This window comes from Schistocerca piceifrons, chromosome 2 (assembly GCF_021461385.2).
Source record: "Schistocerca piceifrons isolate TAMUIC-IGC-003096 chromosome 2, iqSchPice1.1, whole genome shotgun sequence".
Classification (NCBI taxonomy): domain Eukaryota; kingdom Metazoa; phylum Arthropoda; class Insecta; order Orthoptera; family Acrididae; genus Schistocerca; species Schistocerca piceifrons.
In genome coordinates, this window is record NC_060139.1 from 94,060,255 (window position 1) to 94,079,665 (window position 19,411).

Consider the following 19,411-nt stretch of genomic DNA (forward strand, 5'->3'; position numbering starts at 1 on the left):
CCTCGGGCATGGGTGTGTGTGTCGTCCTTAGAGTAAGTTAGTGTAAGTTAGATTAAGTAGTGTGTAAGCTTAGGGACCTATGACCTCAGCAGTTCGGTCCCATAAGACCTTACAGCAAATTTCCAAAATTTCGATTGTTATTGAAGACACGTAAAGTCTCTCTTATCGTACGAGAGCTGTGTTTTAAAAAATTTCATTAGTAAGGGGTTCGAGTAAGGTCACATTAATTTTGTTTCTGTTTTAAAGTTCAAGCACCTTAAGAGTGGCCTTGAGAAGCAGGCTTTTTTTTGCTTATCCGCTAAGAGGGACTTGTTTGGTTGGTCAACATTCTTAAAACCAAAGCTGACGTGTAACTGTATATGAAAGAGAACAGGTAATAAAGACAGAACAGTTTTTGTTTTAAAAATGAAAATAGTGCCCCGAAAATCATTTAAAAGTATTAATTTCAGTTTTATAGCAAACGATAAATATGCAAATACCGTAAAGTAAAGTGGTAAAAGGAAGTCAAAGACTAGCGAGAGGAAAGCCTGTAGTGTTATGCAACGATATTGTTGTTGCGTCTTTACTACGTACAGAAGTTATCTCTGATTAATATCGTCAAGTAAATAAGAAACTAAAGTATATCTCGGTAATTTTCAAGAACGCTTGCAAGCGATATGTATCGAGAATACGACTGTCGCGGAGCAGTATGTCGATAGTTTTACAGCGATGACACGCAATCTGCGGCAAAGAATCTCGTTTCGAGCGACATCATTTATACATAATAAGATGGTTATCAGTAGTCTCGTAGAGATGACCGAAGCAGCTACGGATTCCAGTACTGTTAGTCTCACGTTGAGATCACATCTGTTGGGAGTACCATCTGCTGCCGAATAACAATTCTGGGAATTGCGTGAATTGTCATGGAGAGAACTGAGTCAAACTTGGTTCAAAAAATAATGATTCTGAGTTTCCATTACAGCCACAATTTAGCAGATGTCTGAAAAGAACAAGTATAAGGAAAAAAACATGGTTTGATAATTCTATACTCTAATGCAGCATTGCATCATCTTGGGTTTCTGCTAGATTTGAGATTACTCACTGGAAAAAACAGCGTCAGAAAGTGGACTGTCGATTAATACTGTTTGTGAGTATTACTGTTTCTGTAGAGAAGTGTGTTACGTAATTGTGACTAATGACAGTGCACTAGTAGGAAGTGTCAACAGAATTGTTGCAATAGATGAGTCGTGCATAGCCAAGAACGAAGTTGAACAGATTTGGGTAGTCGGAGGCGTACAAAGAGGCTCAAGAAAATATTCAATTGTGGAAGTGTTTTCCAGGACTGAATAAACGTTAATGTCTCTTATTAAGAACTTTATCTTGCCTGGCACCAAAGTCTTTATAGATGGATGGAAGCCATACAACACTTTGACGGAAGAGGTATTTCACCACGAGTTTTCGAACCATCTGTCGAATACGTGTCTGCAGATGTCCCTTCAACGCTATTATGGAAATCTCTGAAATCATGCGTTAAAAGAGAATGACCACCTGGAAAGCCAGATGAACTGTATGTTTTTCAATCCTTCTGCATCCTCAATTTGATCTTAGGTGGCATAAATCTTCCCTGTAAGGCTCTGCCAAATTTTTTGAGAGATATTGCTTGAGTGTACTCTGGCTATGGAAAAAATGACTTCTACTGGCGGCATACACATCGACCGGAATCGTTCAGGAAGAAGACATCAATGACGTGTAAGGTAGGTGAAACTACATTTATTGTCGTCATTGGACATTTTTCATGTACTCCTTTTATCGTTACCAACGCTATAACCGAAGTCCACATCGTTCTTCATTTGTCGTAGTAGTTCCCATCACGGAAACACTATCGATATATTGCTCAGCGACAGTTGTTTGTTCGATATATATCGCTTGCAACCGTTCTTGGAAATTACCTACCTCTGAAACTGCGACCTGAAATAGATGTTATTTAAAAGTACAGGCAACCACACTGTGGTTAGTTGGTTCTACATAATTTGGTTGTGGATTTGAATTAGAAAAATGTTTTTACGCGGTATTATCGTGCACGACAGCTCGTACCTTTTTTTATTTTTTTTAAAGAGTTGAATATTTCCGTTACACCGTTGCTTAGTGAGGAGTGTTCTCGTGCAGTAGAGTTTTACAACTGAAGATTTAATTTGTAGCTGTGAGTGGTGAGGCCCAGGATCTGATTTTCTAACCAGTCTACGCTATAGTACATAGCATTTCCCATTCAAGCTGAGTTCGTCTTTGGCGACAGTTATTCGTACGAACCTTCTAGATCTTTTGATAGTCAGATGCGTTACTAATGTCATTATCAAATTCCGGTAGCTATCACTAGCCCTTCAAACCACAAATAGTATGTGTGGCAGTTCTGTATTGCACAACATCCTCGTAGTGAAAGTACAATGGTCTGTATCGAGATAATTTCAACATCCAAGTAAAGGTGTCTATGTTGTGATATGGAAAGACATTTCCAATCCAAAAGTGTACGCACGTTTTCTGGCATTGTCCTAGCGGTGCAGTCGAGTGACGTAGTTCCACAATAGAGCTAACATAGCAGCATATTGTGCCTCTTGAGGACAAAAGGAGGGAAACTGAAGTGTTGATTCCTCCAGTGCGATGTTGCTCTCCCCTCGCGTGTCACTCTGCCTCTGTAGTGTCTAATCGTTTTGTTGTTTCTACGAGGTTTGTTGTGTCTGTAGGGTGGTGCGGTACTACCACAAAAGAAAAGGTGATAGTAATTTAAAATAATACCAAAACCTTATCTATCCTTCGTCAAATAGTGAAGTAGTTCGTAAACTACGAACCGACATCTATACTCTGCAAGCCACCTTAAGGTGTGTGGTGGACGGTACTTTTGGTACCGTCAACTGATCCCCTTTCCCTGTTACATTGACGAATGGCGTGTGAGAAGTATGATTGTCGATATACTTTCGTATTAGCTCTAATCTCTCGAACTTTCTCACTGAAGTGATTTCGCTGGACGTAAAGGAGAGGAGTCTGCCAGTAATGCATAATGCCTCTCTTGCAGACTCTGGAACTGACGTATGATGAATAAAGATTCTGTGACGAAACGCGATGCTCTTCGTTGGATCTTTCCTATTTCTATCAGACTTACCTGTTAATGTCGCCAAAGTGGTAAGTAATATAGAATAATCATTGGAATAAGTGTTTTGTAACACGATTATTTTGAGGATTAACTGCATTTCCGAAAGATTATTACCATGAATGTCAGTCCCACATCTTAGTTTTATCTGTTCGTTTATTTGATCATTTCACTTAAGGTAGCTGCGGATTCCTAGATATCTTACCATAGTTAGTGCTTCCACCAGTCTGTCACCAATAATGCAATTATACACTAGCGGATTTACGCATCTATGTATTCACAACTCGTTACATTTGTTTATGGACAGGGCCAGCTAACCAGTTCTCTGCGGTTCTTCCTGCGGCACCCTGTAGATAGTGCGGGACTGTACAAAATGCTTTCCCGAAGTCAAGGAACACTGCATCTACCTGTCCGCCAATGTCTAAAGCGCTGTGGGTCTCATTGAAGAATAGAGCGAATAGATATTCGGAAGATCCCGGCTTGCGGAATCCATAATGGTTTATATAGGGGAGATTTTCGTTCTCCAAGAACGTCAGAATATGTTATCATAAAACATGATCCATACTTCTACAGCATATTGACGTCAATGGTATAGGCCTATATCTGTGTGCATGTCTTACAAACAAGAGCATCTTCTGCAAACAGCCTCATGGAGCTTCGACGTTATCCGCTAGATCATCCATACAATGGAAAACAGTAACCGTCCTCTTACACTTTCTCGAGGCACTACAGCTATTAACATTTGTCGATTTTGCTCCGTTAAGAGCAACGTGTTGAGTTCATTAGCAAGGACGTCAAATCTAGTTCGATACTCGGTCAGCAAGTATTTCATTTTACTAAACAATACTGCGATACTGTACAAAATGTTTTCCCGAAGTCGAGGAACACGGTATCTACCTGCCCGCCGACGTCTATAGCACTCTGGGCCTCACTGAAGAAAAGAGCGAACTTAGATTTGGAACATCTCTGCTTGCAGTCCCCATTATGGTTTATATAGGGTAGATTTTCGTTCTTATGTTCTGTCAGAATATATCATCATAAAACATGATCCACAGTTCTATAACATGTTGACGTCCATGATATAGGCCTATAATTATGTGCCTCAGTCCCATGTCTGTTTTTGGAAAAGGGAATGACCGGAGCGTTTTTCCAGTTGCTAAGTACCCATCGTTTTTCCAGCGTCATACGATAAACTGCAGCAACTAGAAGAGCAGCAAGTTCCGTAGTATTATCTCTATAAAATCATGAAAGTATCTCATCTGGCCCCTATGTATCCCCACTACCAACCGATTACAGTTGCTTTTCTATTCCGCGACCATTTCTCTCAGTATTTCCTACTTCCTTTTGAGAAGCAACCGAAAGGATTGTCCATCGTAGAACCTTTCGTGTAGAAACAGTTTCGGAAGAGCGAATTCAGTATTTCGGCCTTATCTCTGTTTCTGTGCCGGTATTGTCACTGCGTGTCTGACTAGACGATTACGACCAACTTACTACTTTTACATAAATCCAAAACTTCTTAGGATTACTGGTCAAATCGTATTTGGCACAATTTTACTTAAAATGTCATAGAAAGTTTCTTTCATTCCCGTCCTTACGCTAATTTTTGCTTTCATCGGATTTTGTTTGTCAGCAATGTTTGGAATTGGCGTAAATCTGTGATGAAGCTCACCCTGTTAACGTAGCAACATTCTGACGACAGCCGTAAACCACGATGAATCTTTCCATTCCTTATAACATTGTTCTGAAGATACTAGTCATTGATATGTTCATCGAAGCTTCTGAATTTTCTCCGTTTCTGCTCCATATCTTTTTTCTCACTACTCGATATTTGATGTTAACTACTCAGATCCTCTGCTTTTTGTATCCTGTCACTCTTGCCAACAGAATATCATCCCACCTTTCTTAACAGTTCTCGTAACACCAGTAGTCATTTACGCTATCACGGCCCTATTTATACTGATAACACCCTCCCCCCCCCCCCCCCCCCCCGCCCACGAATCAACTCCTTAGCCATGTTCAGCTTCGGTTGTTGTTAGTTTTTTTTTCGGACGAGACATTCCTAATATTATCACACGAATCCGTGTCTGGCACTATCTTTCTTCACATGACTCTCCCATTCTGCAGCTGGCAAGATGAAGTCTCTTCGTGTTGCAATAAAATGATCAGAAAACACATTCAAAAACTTCTGTAAATTGTCTCTTCAACTCTCTGCCTCTACAGTTCCTGACGCTGGTGGCCTATATAATCATCCCTTTTTGTCCTACCTCCGATGCCTAACTTCATTCAGATTATTTCACTTTCGAATTCCGTAACTACTTTTCTAGACATTACCGAACTATTTCACACAGTAATTACGACCCCGATATTTTCGTATAACCTACACTTACCATAAACCTTGGAGTTTGAATTTAGGATCTCGTTGCTATTCACTTCCAACTAGCTTGCTGTTATTTGTACCATCTGGATCTTGTCATCGTTAACAAGCGATAGAAATTCAAAGACCTTACCATGGATGCTGCAGCAACGTTCTAACAACATATTAATCTTCTCTACGAGAATTAATGATTTGCGAGAAGTAACGTTCCCTGAGAATAATGTGGCCGGCCTATCTTTGATTTCTGCAGGCAGTTCATGAGTGACTGAAAGATGGGAATGGGGCTTCATTTAATCTCAAAAAATCCATATCTGCGGGCTACACATTTTCCGTTAGCCTAGTATCTGCTTCCTGCATGTAGTGCAGGCGTAATCTATTGAGAGGGCCCTGATATTCTCCGCCTGACAGTGGAGGTTGAGAAATGTGCATCGGATATCGTCACAAAATAGCCTGAGCCTCAGGTTTACGACTTTCACCCTGCTCCAAACCAGAGAACAGCGATCGACTACGGGTAGCTGCTTTCACCAAATCAGCCAACAGCCGAAGGGAATGGAGGAGGACCTCAGAACCCAAGCGACAGGCGCTGTATGTGCCAACATTAGCCGTTATTTCTAGTCGTTTGCAGCCGGTTTGTTCGGCAGAGCATCTTCCACGACTGTGACGAGACTCCCCTGCAAAACATGCTGAGTGCACACTGGCCATCTTTCCCGACCTGCCTGCAATTTCTCTGAGGGGCGCCAGTACCGTGCTCTCGTTGGATCTCCTAATGACTAGCATTCCAACCAGCTGTACTTGTCCGTGCTTGGGAAGAAAATAGACCTCGGGCCCAACTGCTAGCTCAGATGTACCGTCAAAAGTGGGCAGCAACTTATCCCTGTTTCTAAGGAGTAAGGAGCGAGCCGTGCTACCAATTCCCACTTTTCCACTTCCGCTTTCCACCCAGAAATACGCGAATCGGCCACTGTCTGACATTAGCTGTCGAGTGAAGGCAGAACGGTCTGATATTACATACAGAATGACGTAGTAACAACAGGTTTATCAGGGAATTCCAGCGGAACCAAAAGTATCACAGATTATGTCACTGTAACTCCGATGTCGTTGCAGCTTTGAGGAATAGCCTGAAGGAGATCAAGATTGGCCAGCGCAGCTTCCAGCTGCTTACGGCAGGCAACCAGTTCTTATCCCCGTACACAGCAACCACAGTCACAATACTGCAGAAAATCTTTAATAAAATACGAAAATTATTAATTGAGAAACAAGAGACCTCTGGCAGAGAGGACGTTACTGTCGCGCTACTGAAGTTGGGAAGCAATCAAAACATAAACGAAAATAATTTTAAAGAAACCCTAAAATTCCTGTGAAAAGTTGTTATTCGAAGCTAAGGTCACTAAATCCACAAGCTCTTAACACAAAAATTAATTACGCTACTGAAGACTTGTGCATCAACAGTTACGTTTCACTTGTAAGTCAGCTCAATCAGAAGATAATGCACAAAGTATGCAAGCTCTTAGAAAGTGTAAATAAACAGTACTCACTCAAATAAAAACACAGGTAATACTCACTCCTTGACAGAAGCTGCTGAGAAAACTCGTGAGAATAGCGATAAATAAACCCTGCTGCTGGTCGCTCCACTCGCATTGGTGGCTGGACCTCGACTCACAATTTTTATACTGTTTGCAACTGCTGATTCCGGTGTGAATTTACAGAAAATTCTGCTCATATAAAAGCTAATGAACGAAGTACCTACCCAAACTCGTAGCAAATATAAACAAACACTAGTCGATCGGATAAGAACGCGGATAATATTCACTTCGTGGCAGTATACAGTATATACAGCAGTTTAGGCACCACCTGAGATTAATTTGATAACCGCAGATACTTCAGATACACTGAACTAAGAAATTCATAATTCTATCATGTGGTATGGGGTGGATTTTTTGTGAACCTGAGCAACAGAGAGCGTGTTACACATAAAAAACCTCTGAAATCTTTCGTTTCGTCAATACCATTACTTTATACTACTTTATGCATACCATTAATGTATATAGACAAACATCCTTGCTGGTGCTTCACATTTGATGCTTGTTCTGTGCGCTCGTGAAGTTTCGAACCGTACTGTCAGATGGCAGAGCCGTCGTAAGGCATCAAAATGGCGTCTACTTACGACTCACGCTACAAGCAGCTTGCTGCTATTGAATTCTTGTGAACATGCATAAACGTTTGTGTGCGGTATATGCTGCAGTTGAATAGGAATACAGTTGCGTGATGGGTAAAGAAAGTAACAGCCTCAGCAAATCCAGAAACTAAACTTCACGATCAACCAGGCTCGACATGTCCTGTCACACCCACTGCTCCGGACCTGCTGAACTGTGCGGATGCCATTATTCCTGCTGACCGGCGCATCACAACTCGACAGTTGGCTCTGCAGTTGTCGGTCAGCATTGGAAGTGCATCTGCATTAATAGCGACTCTCGGATATTCAAAGTGGTGCTGACGATAGTTTCCACATATGCTAATAGCGGACCACAAGATTCAAATAAAGGGCATTTGATCTGAATTGTCCGACCATTTTTAACCGACACAGAGGCCTTTCAGTCACAGATCATTATTAGGGAAGAAAGCTGGATGCACCACTTTGCCCTGGAAACAAAAAGGCAGTCCATTGAGCGGCATCATCCTCATTCACCACAAACGAAGAAATCTAAGGCAATGCTCTCTACCAGAAAAGTCATGGTGACAGCCTTCTGGGATAGTAATGGCGTCATTCTCGTGGATGTGATGACAAGAGGGTCAAGGCATGTGTGGCGACTCTGAATAGACTCAAGAACCGTTTCTGATGTGTTTCATCGGACAAGAACCTAGCAGCAATTTTAGTGCAACACGATAATGCACACTCACACACAATTCTGAGAAAATGGCCACATATTGCCAAATTGGGTTACGTATCATTGCCTCACCAACCCTACAGTCCAGACCAGGCAACCTCGGACCGCCATCTCTCTAGGTCACTTGAAGATTATCTATGGGGAACACACTCTGAAGATGGCGAGAGTGTCAGTCATGCAGTGAGAACATAGGTACGCCAACAGGAAAAGAACTTTTACCAGCAGGGGATTCATGCTCTTCCACAACGTTGGCGTACGGCCATTGATCGTGATACAGATTACGTAGAAAAATAGGTCATGGACAAGACATGTTAATAAACAATTGCACCAACATGTGGCCCTTAACAACAAATGTGTTGTCAGAAAAAAATGTGGGGCATTAATTACTGCTGGCCAGGATGGCCGAGTGGTTCTAGGCGCTACAGTCTGGAACCGCATGACCGCTACGGTCGCAGGTTCGAATCCTGCCTCGGGCATGGATGTGTGTGTTGTCGTTAGGTTGGTTAAATTTAAGTAGTTCTAAGTTCTAGGGGACTGATGACCTCAGATGTTAAGTCTCATAGTGCTCAGAGCCATATGAACCATTAATTACTGAAAGACCATTTATTTTTGTATTTTAGTCATACCATATTGCCTCCCCCCCCCTCTCTCTCTCTCTCTCTTCCCCTCTCATCTTTTCTTACACGTACATTTGTGCCAGTGCTCTCAATTTAGCTCTACCTACCTGTCTTTTCTCTGCATCCTCCTTTCCACAAACGAATGTGTTTCTTTTCTACAATAGATGCTACGCTTTCCTCATGTTACGTCATAGTAAATTCCAGTTGTTACCTTCTGAATTAGATGAAAGATCTCTTGTAACACATATGACGTCATAACTGTACCTTAAAATAAGTTGTATCCCTGTGAAGAGACCCTGTTAATCCTAATTTTCCCGGAATAGGTACGACTCTTTTCTAATGAAGTATATGAGAATATGCTGCAATCACTCATTTTCATCATAACGCAGTCAGGGATAATGAATACTTCCAGTCGTGCAAATGAAATGAATTAATACAGTATAAGAAGTAGAAATTAGTAACTGAAGAAGACTGCTGAAACGGTAGACCGATTCTAAATTTTAATACTCGTATTTACAGACAATAACGCTTCCCCTAGGTTACTGTTAATATCCACAAAATTTACACAGCTAAAAAAAGATAATATTCTGCAAACATTAGTTCTCATGTATTTTAACTTGCATGCAGACCATATATATACGATCTAATATACTGGGCTGGCCTAAGTGGCCGAGTGATTCTAGGCGTTACAGTCCGGAACCGCACGACCGCTACGGTTGCTGGTTCGAATCCTGCCTCGGGCATGGATGTGTGTGATGTCATTAGGTTAGTTAGGTTTAAGTAGTTCCAAGTTCTAGGGGACTGATGACCTTAGAAGTTAAGTCCCATAGTGCTCAGAGCCACTTGAACCATTTAATTTATTTGATCGCTGCCAAACTATAATTTAGCTACCGACTTTTTGCTGCATATTGATTATTGTTCACTGCTTAATGTGGCTGCAAGAGCAAAACTAGACTTATTAGTACCTAGTGAGGCAATACTGGACGAAAATAAATAAACTATCACGAGTTGTCTACCTCATAAGTGACCTGTTTCTGCGTATTTTTTGGGGAGACACGTTCCCCAAATATTCTGTCATCTGTCATCAATTTTTTGAATGTAATCGAGGGACATGCATCACAAGACAACTATTATGTGTCAGAATGGAACCAATTCCGGTTCAGGTATCTCTCAACAGTTGATGAGGTACATTTGATCCTGTGGGACCCACACCAGTCACGGAACCTGTTAATGTAACGAGGCAGCCGCCAGTAACATAAAATAGCAATTTCAGCTCGTGCAGCACCAATACTGACAGAGAAGATGCATGGGGGCTTAATTAAATATTTTGAAAATATTTTTTATTTTTCGTTGCTGTATGTCCGATTACGCAGTGTCTCGTAATCGGTTGGCCCTGACTAGAATTGTTACGCTATCTGACCGCAACAAACACTGTAAGAAAATTTTCGTAAACACAGTTAATTAATTAAGTCCCCAGCAACTATAAAACCTACAAAACCAATAAGCACAAGAGTAACTGTTCTGTATGTGGGAGTGTGACTCAACGTCCACATCTGGCACGGTTCTTTTCCAACAAGACAAGAATTTTTAAATACCAACTATGCTGACGTGACAAAAGAAATTTAGAAAAACTATAATTACGCAAGAAAACCAGAATTCACTCTAATACAAGAACACAAGCCAGATGCTTTGTTGACTGAACCTGTAGTGACGCATTATTTCAGACACACAATTAATAAAAGAACATTGTAGTTTTTACCTTCATATATATTGACGAAATGCACTCATTACAATAACATCTGCTATCTCTCCCATCAAATAACTGCATAAAACAAGGAACAACACTCTTTACTACCACATCTCACTCCGACTTCACGACAAGCAGTGCCCACTAGCACATCTCGGTACGAACTCTTAACACATACTGACTGCCACGAGCTCTCGACAAGCACTGACTTCTACGATCTCTTCACAAGCACTGACTGCTACGAACTCCCGACAATCACTGACTGCCACGAACTCTTAACAAGCACTGTGAAGGCGGCTTAATAGTACTCTTTGGCGCAATCTCTGGCGCAGTGGCACAGTGTAGCCACCTTTCATATGCCCCTCCTCCACAGGCCAGAATTTGATGGTATTTTTGCCAGCATTGGTGGTGAAAATACCACCAAATTCGTCCAGAAAAATACAGACAAAAATAAAAGATAATATTAATACCTAAATATCACATAATTAGTTAAAAATTTTGGCTTTGCACTGACCTTTCACTAACCTAATATATGAAATACAGTAAGCAATACAACTTCTTTTCATACATGTGACTTTACATAATAGTTTACACAATATACAAAAAATCAGTTTATACAAATGTTCACATAAAATGCTTTCAATGATTAGTTTATACAAAAAAAAGATACTAACAGGTGACATCTTTTCAGTAGAAGCAGTTCATCAGTTGCACCCAGTAAAGTTTAGCAGGTACACCCAGCAACAAGTCACATTAATTCAGTAGAAGCAATCCATCAGATGCACCCAGCAATGTCAAGCAGGTGCAGACACCAACAAGTGACATCATTTCAGTAGAAACAGTTCATCAGTTGCACCCAGCAATGTTGAGCAGGTGCAGACACCAACAAGTGACACCATTTCAGTAGAAGCAGTCCACCAGTGGCACCCAGTAAAGTTGATCAGGTGCACACAGCAACAGGGGACATCTTTTCAGTAGAAGCAGTCCATCAATGGCACCCAGCAATGTTGAGCAGGTGCAGACACCAACAAGTGACATCATTTCAGTAGAAGCAGTCCATCAGTTCCACCCAGCAATGTTGAGCAGGTGCAGACACCAACAAGTGACATCATTTCAGTAGAAGCAGTCCATCTGTGGCACCCAGTAAAGTTCAAGAGGTACACACAGCAACAAGTCACATTAGTTCAGTAGAAGCAATCCATCTGAGGCACCCAGCAATGTTGAGCAGGTGCAGACAGCAACAAGTGACTTCATTTCAGAAAAAAACAGTTCATCAGTTGCACCCAGCAATGTTGAGCAGGTGCAAACAGCAACAAGTGACATTATTTCAGTAGAAACAGTTCATCAGTGGCACCCAGCAATATTGAGTAGGTGCAGACAGCAAAAAGTCACATCTCTCAGCAGAAGCAGTTCCATCAAACTCACTAGCACTAATCAAACTGTTCATCAGAGTTTATGAGCAGAAATTAAACATGTCCTAGTGGCACCAATCATGTAGAAAAGGTACAGGTAACAGTCCATAATTTTTTTTTTTACAATCACTGATCACACAGTTCATCAGCAGAAATTAAACACGACCAAATGTCACACATCATGTTGAAAAAGTGCAGGTAACAGTTCAGAATATTTATCTTCACTAATCAGACAGTTCAGGCATGAACAATAGTTTGAATGCACATACAAATGCTTTTACAGTAACATACAAATCGTAACAAACACACAAATGATATCAGATAATTGTCCTATTAACTATTACAATACACAAATACCAGTAAACCTATAATATTTATGGGTGTCAGTGCAAGCCACTACAAACAAATAAAATAATATTTAGGAGATAGGTGGGTAGGATTAGTAAAGGAAAACACACAGAACACACTCACTCATCTCTCATCCACATTAAGTACTACTGTGTAACTGAATAGTGTTAATTGTGTAAATGTAATTCTGTCAAAATCCGATATTCATCATGTGTATCAAGTAGTACTGGCAGCAATGCATAACAGTCAATAATAGTTAGTCAACGTCATAGTCATCATGTCAAGACCAATGTTTGCCAAGCCAGATTAAAATGTACTGCTGCTGAACAACTGTCAGTGAGCCAAGATATGCAATTACTTCCTCTCTTCAAAAAAAAAAAGTATATACTGCTTAGTGATTTAACAAAGTGTGTGTATAGACTATCTTCCTTCTATTTTAATGTTCTAGTCTGGTATCTTCATCCTCCTTGTTCCATAAGACCAACAAAAAAAAGAATATGCTCCTCACTTACTTTACCTCTTATACACCAAAACTCCAATAATCATCAGCTTCACACAATCTCAATAATACCTCAATAATACCTCTTCAATACGTCTTATCATCAATATCATTTACCTTACCTCTTGTCCACAAAAACTCCAATAATCATCAACTTCATATAATCTCTATACCTCAATAATACGTCGCTACATATAAACCTCAGCACCAATATCATTACACTTCCATAACAACTCTTTCCTCTAGTCAGTCTCCTTGAACAAGTACAGATAAAATCCTAATGCAACCTCAATTCAGCATCCCATACAATCCGAAGACACAGTGTCCACACACAACCTCTGTGTAATCCATCTGACCCAAGTTTTCTACTCATTATAAATTATAAGATACATTTTGGTTCCTTGTCCATCATTAAATAAAAGAAATGCATACCTGACCTCTAACAGACTTAGTTCGAATAACTCTCAGTAATTAAGTACGATTACGGAGTGTGAATAATCATAATGTTTCACAGTGTGTACACCACTTCAAGAATTATGGCAGACAGAAGCAAACATGTGGAGTATTTTTTGTGTCAATTGTCACTTCCTATTTCAATTGCTCACGAAAATGCACTGTAATACTGTCAATGGTCTAAACCTAGTTTCGGTCTGTCATGTCGTTAGCCTCCTTCCTATTAGCATAAATTTATACAGCTTCCATAAAACCTCAGCTCATGTGACTTCTATGACTTTCTTGTACTAATGTCGTTCCTCGAATTATAGCAGTTAATTTTCTTATCTTAAAAATATAAGGCACTGAGCGTAAGCAAAACAAGCAATAGCGAGTAAATATACCAGTAGAGAACAGAATGTCAACAAGTGGATGCAGCACAATCCCTACAACGAGGCTCTGCCAAGTGAACAATCTATAATTAATACCACAGTGTAACCTAAACTCTATGTTCGTACACTGTACAACAGCATTGCTATATACCAAATTAAAGAGCAGTTATGGCAACAAAACAGAAATGTGTAAATATGTAATCCATACAAAAAGCAGCAAACATATATCTTACGTAATAAACAAGTCATTAGCATCATATCAGCCTGAGCAAATAAATGTTCATATGTCATCTTAGCAAGTAAACATGGATGCGCAAGCAGATAAATCCAAAAAGTATAACTTACATACATAATCACAGTCAGCACAATTAATCAGGTTACAATTATAATCCATACGTAAAGCAGTAAACATGTCATTAGCATCATATCAGCAAAAGCAAATAAATGTTCATATGTCATCTTAATAAGTAAACATGAAGGCGCAAGCAGATAAATCACAAAGTATAACTTACATACCTAAACACATCAGCACAATAAATCAGGTTACCATTACAATTTAAATAAATAAGCACAGCAGGCACATAATTAAAAAAAATATGACATCAGTGAAAAAGCATAGCAGCCAAGCGATGCATAATATACACAAGTTACAACCCAGTTCATTAATAATCATTGTCAAATTCAGTTAACGTACGCAAGCGCGTCGCTTCACACGTAAATTCATAGAACATGAAATTAGCACAAAGTATGAATCACGTAATCGCGAGCAGCAAATTACGTCTAAGTACGTACCTAAGTGGAAATATGTTACCTGAAAAATAAACTCAATTAATAGTTACCTTTTTTAGTTTATTAGTTTCTTCTTCGAAATTACATTCTTCCTGAAAATTTCTCGATAGCAAGTCGTCTTAACGTCGGACACGCACAGAATTTACCTGAAGTTCTTAAATATTTTATACAACCGTATCCTGAAAAATACTGAATGTTAATAACAGAATTTATCAAGTCACTATAGCTTTATACTGAATTTAGTCGGAGAAATTAGACTGTGTGTTTGTTTACGGCTGTCAGTGCATTCGCACTGAGCGCTCGATCAGCTGTAGGCGCGTGACGTAGGAAGCAATTGTTTTCGGTCAACGACTGCCTTGTGCGGCGCGCAGACTTGACTGTTGCTTTGAGTATGTGCCGCCGCCAAAACACAGCGCGGTATCCTTGTACTCTCCGCATGTTTACATCTAGCTGTTAGTTCTCTAAAGTATGTCATTCCATAAAAATTTTTCAAAAGTATATCGTTCCACAAAAATTTTGAAAACTACGAACCTCACGTTTTGTGGTAGGAACAGCATAATTACGAACAGCGTTTAATTTTTTTGGATCAGGAAGAATACCTTCTATAGAAATAATGTGACCGAGAAATTTCACCTATGAACGACCAAATTCAGATTTTTCCAAGTTCACAGTAATGCCAACTCGTGCAAAAATACGTAACAATGAATCCAAAATTTTGTTGTGCTCACTCCAAGAATGTTTAGCAATAAGAATGTCGTCAACATAAGAAGTAATGTTGTCACGAAGATAAACAGGTAAAATTTCATTTATACGACGAATGAATGCTGCAGTAGGTACAGTAAGTCCAATCGGTAATTTCCAAAGTCACTTTTGGGTAAAACAGTCATATCCGGTTATTGTTCTTACTCACTAGATAGATTGATAGTCGAAGAGTTGGTTTGACAGATGTAAAGAATAGTAAAAGAGTAGGCAGCGGTCCAGAAAACTAAAAGAGAAATAGCACCACTACAGCTCGGGGCCCTATGCTCGCTACGGCACATATTCACTTAGAGTAGTGAATCCCCTGAGGACATTAATAGCTGCACATAATTTCTAGTTTGTAACTTAATGGCAACTTTGGCGGTAGTGCGTACGTAAATTGATCTAGCCATGAACATGGATGTATGTCATTCTTAGAGTTGCGGAAGATCTTAAATTTCCGGACAGTCATAAAGTGTTTATAATCAAAGTTTTCGCCTCGTGGCGACAAAGACCTACCGTGTCTGTCCCGGTCCGAATGTCGATTATTGTCAAGTTCACGCGCCTGGCGCTCTCTTGTTGCTTCTCGTAAATGAAACAAATTATTTTCTTCAAACCCCTCTGCTACCTGTGATTCTAAGTTCCTTCTGCTATCTTTTCCTACAATTTCGCCTTCGATCTGCTTGACTTGCTTTCGTAATGCCTCAAATTCCCTTTTCACGCGTTCATTAAATTTTCCCTGATTTTCAACATGCTTATTTATGTTCTGATACTCTTCGGTTTCTGCAAATGGTAATGGAGCTGTATCATCCGAATCTCTGTCCCCATGTAAACTAAGATTTGTCAATTTATCTGAAATTTCCTCAACTCTTTCCGATAAGTCACCTAATTGTTCTTTCTGTTTATTTACGTCTTCCGTAAGTGTCGCGACTCGGGTTTCAGTATTGTCACATTTGGTAGTTAACTGTTCATATTGTCGTGTTAGATTATTTATTCTATCATTTGGTACGGATTCCTCGATTCTTTCAAATACTTCTTTCTTATCGTTTGCACGTTGTAAATTTAACTCTGAAAATTTTTGTACTATCACGCGATCTCTTTCTTCCTGTTCTCTATCCTGTTCCCTTTGTCTGATTTCTACTGCAATTAATCTATTATTGTGAGAATTCAGAATCGGTTGTACTTCTTCCCTGATTTCTTTCTTTAATTTATCTTTCATATTTTTGAAACATGTCCCTATTCGTGAATCTATCCGTGTTTCCAAAGTTCCCATCTCTGTTTTAAATTCAGATCCTAACCGAGTTTCCATTGTTCCCATATCAGTTTTTAATTCAGCCCGTAAAGTTCCCATCTCTGTTTTTAATTCAGATCCTAACCGTGTTTCCATTGTTCCCATCCGTGTTTCCATTTTTAATATAGCACTCATCAGCTGCCCCATGGTAACTGTCTCAAAATTATTTTCGCCCCTAACATTTCCCGCAAAACCAGTTTCCTTCGTCATAGCTGTAAAGCTATCTGTGTTCGATACTATTTCAGAATCTTCTATCGTTAATCTCGGATTCTGTGAATTTTCTGATTGAGAAAAATTTTGAAATGGTTCCGGACTATTTTCCCGACTTATTACATTGTTTTCAACTCCATTATTCATCATACTGTCGTCCTGTGTTGGCGAGTTCGCCATGTTAACAATTTCGTTCTCACTATTCATAATTTTTGCCTTTTTCATTGATCGCGTAATCATTTACAAAATATACAAAAGATTCGTCACTGTACGAAAATTACACACAATGACTCTTTATCTCCAACAATACTATTCACACGAGATGTTTCCTTCAAACACGATTAACGAACAATTGAAATAATTGCACAAAATTGTCAAACGCGTATACAAGGCAATAAAAATACAACAAAAAAAAACTAAATTTTGAAAAATACCATTAGAAGAATGCCAATTACCAAATCTACACACTCAATATAACCTACAATTACTAAACTACAAATTACTACAACAATACTACAGTCTACAATTTTCACAATCAGAAGAATCCAAGGGACGATCCGAGGCAGCGGTCGCCACGTGCATGGGGGCTTATTTAATATAATGAAAATGATTTTGATTTTTCGTTGCTGTATGTCCGATTACGCAGTGTCTCGTAATCGGTTGGCCCTGACTAGAATTGTTACGCTATCTGACCGCAACAAACACTGTAAGAAAATTTTCGTAAACACAGTTAATTAATTAAGTCCCCAGCAACTATAAAACCTACAAAACCAATAAGCACAAGAGTAACTGTTCTGTATGTGGGAGTGTGACTCAACGTCCACATCTGGCACGGTTCTTTTCCAACAAGACAAGAATTTTTAAATACCAACTATGCTGACGTGACAAAAGAAATTTAGAAAAACTATAATTACGCAAGAAAACCAGAATTCACTCTAATACAAGAACACAAGCCAGATGCTTTGTTGACTGAACCTGTAGTGACGCATTATTTCAGACACACAATTAATAAAAGAACATTGTAGTTTTTACCTTCATATATATTGACGAAATGCACTCATTACAATAACATCTGCTTAAAACAAGGAACAACACTCTTTACTACCACATCTCACTCCGACTTCACGACAAGCAGTGCCCACTAGCACATCTCGGTACGAACTCTTAACACATACTGCCACGAGCTCTCGACAAGCACTGACCTCTACGATCTCTTCACAAGCACTGACTGCTACGAACTCCCGACAATCACTGACTGCCACGAACTCTTAACAAGCACTGTGAAGGCGGCTTAATAGTACTCTTTGGCGCAATCTCTGGCGCAGTGGCACAGTGTAGCCACCTTTCAAAGAATTGGCGCCGTTTGTGTTTGAATAAGTTAGGATTTTGTTTTCTTGAAAGACACGACATTGGGCACATGAACCACAGAGCATACTCTGTTTTTTTTTAAATGTAAGTCGACACATAAATGCCTTAGAACATGGGCACTTCCACCTCAGCAATACAACTTTGAAATTAAACTTATGCCAGGAAAAGAGAATATTAATCTCAAGGTAGTTTGACACTTACTTGAAATTCTAGAAGAAATGAATGCAGCCAAACCAACAGTGAAGAAAATCTGTATGACTAACATGAAATGTGTAGGAGAGAAACACATTACGAATTTGCTGCGGAAAATGATCCATTAACTGCCACATCTTTACCTTCAATTAGCATTTATTTCTGGGTTACCTTATTGACACATTACCAGGGAGAAGCAATGTGAAACGAAGAAAATTAAACAAAAAAGTTTAAAATAATTCCTAAATTTTAGTCGATCCAAAGATTGAGATCATGAGATATGCAAGTCTCATTTTACATTATATTTTATTTTTGTGCCAGCCAAATAACGTTCAATAAAGAGTACCAGTTTGCACACACACCAGTGCCTCCTTACAACTCTCTCGCAAAGTCAACATTTTCAACGTTTCGCCGGTGTCATATGTTCAATCACAAGTTCAGGTTCATATGTGCTGAGCCCGAATGGAACATGTATGATGGTCGTCTAGCCCTTTTTGGATCAGCGGCTGCGGACGATTGAGAAAGATAAGCTTTCGTCAACCTCATTCTGGACTGGAGCAATGGAATGTTTTCATTTGTGAGGTAGCAGGTATCTGGCCTTTCGCCAACACTATTATCTATTGTGTTGTTGAACAATGGAAAGTGCCATATCTTACCTAGAATTTATTGTCACACTATAATTCGACACACTCCCATCCAATTTTCCTCCCCCCCCCCTCCATGTCCCTCCTGCATTCTGTTATCACTCTTGGCTGTGGAATTTGTAGTTCCTGTCTCTCACCTTTGCTCCACCGCTTTATTTGGCTTGATGGGTGAACTACCTCACACTGTAACAAGTCTTAGACAGATGTTGTCTTTTCGTATTATTGACACCATCTCTGGATTCTTGTCCGATCTATAGTAATACGTTCTTCTTCATTCCGATCTTGTCTTGTTCTCACTTTCTATGGGATAGTTATTCATTCAGTTAATTCACATGGTTCCTCTTGCCATTTC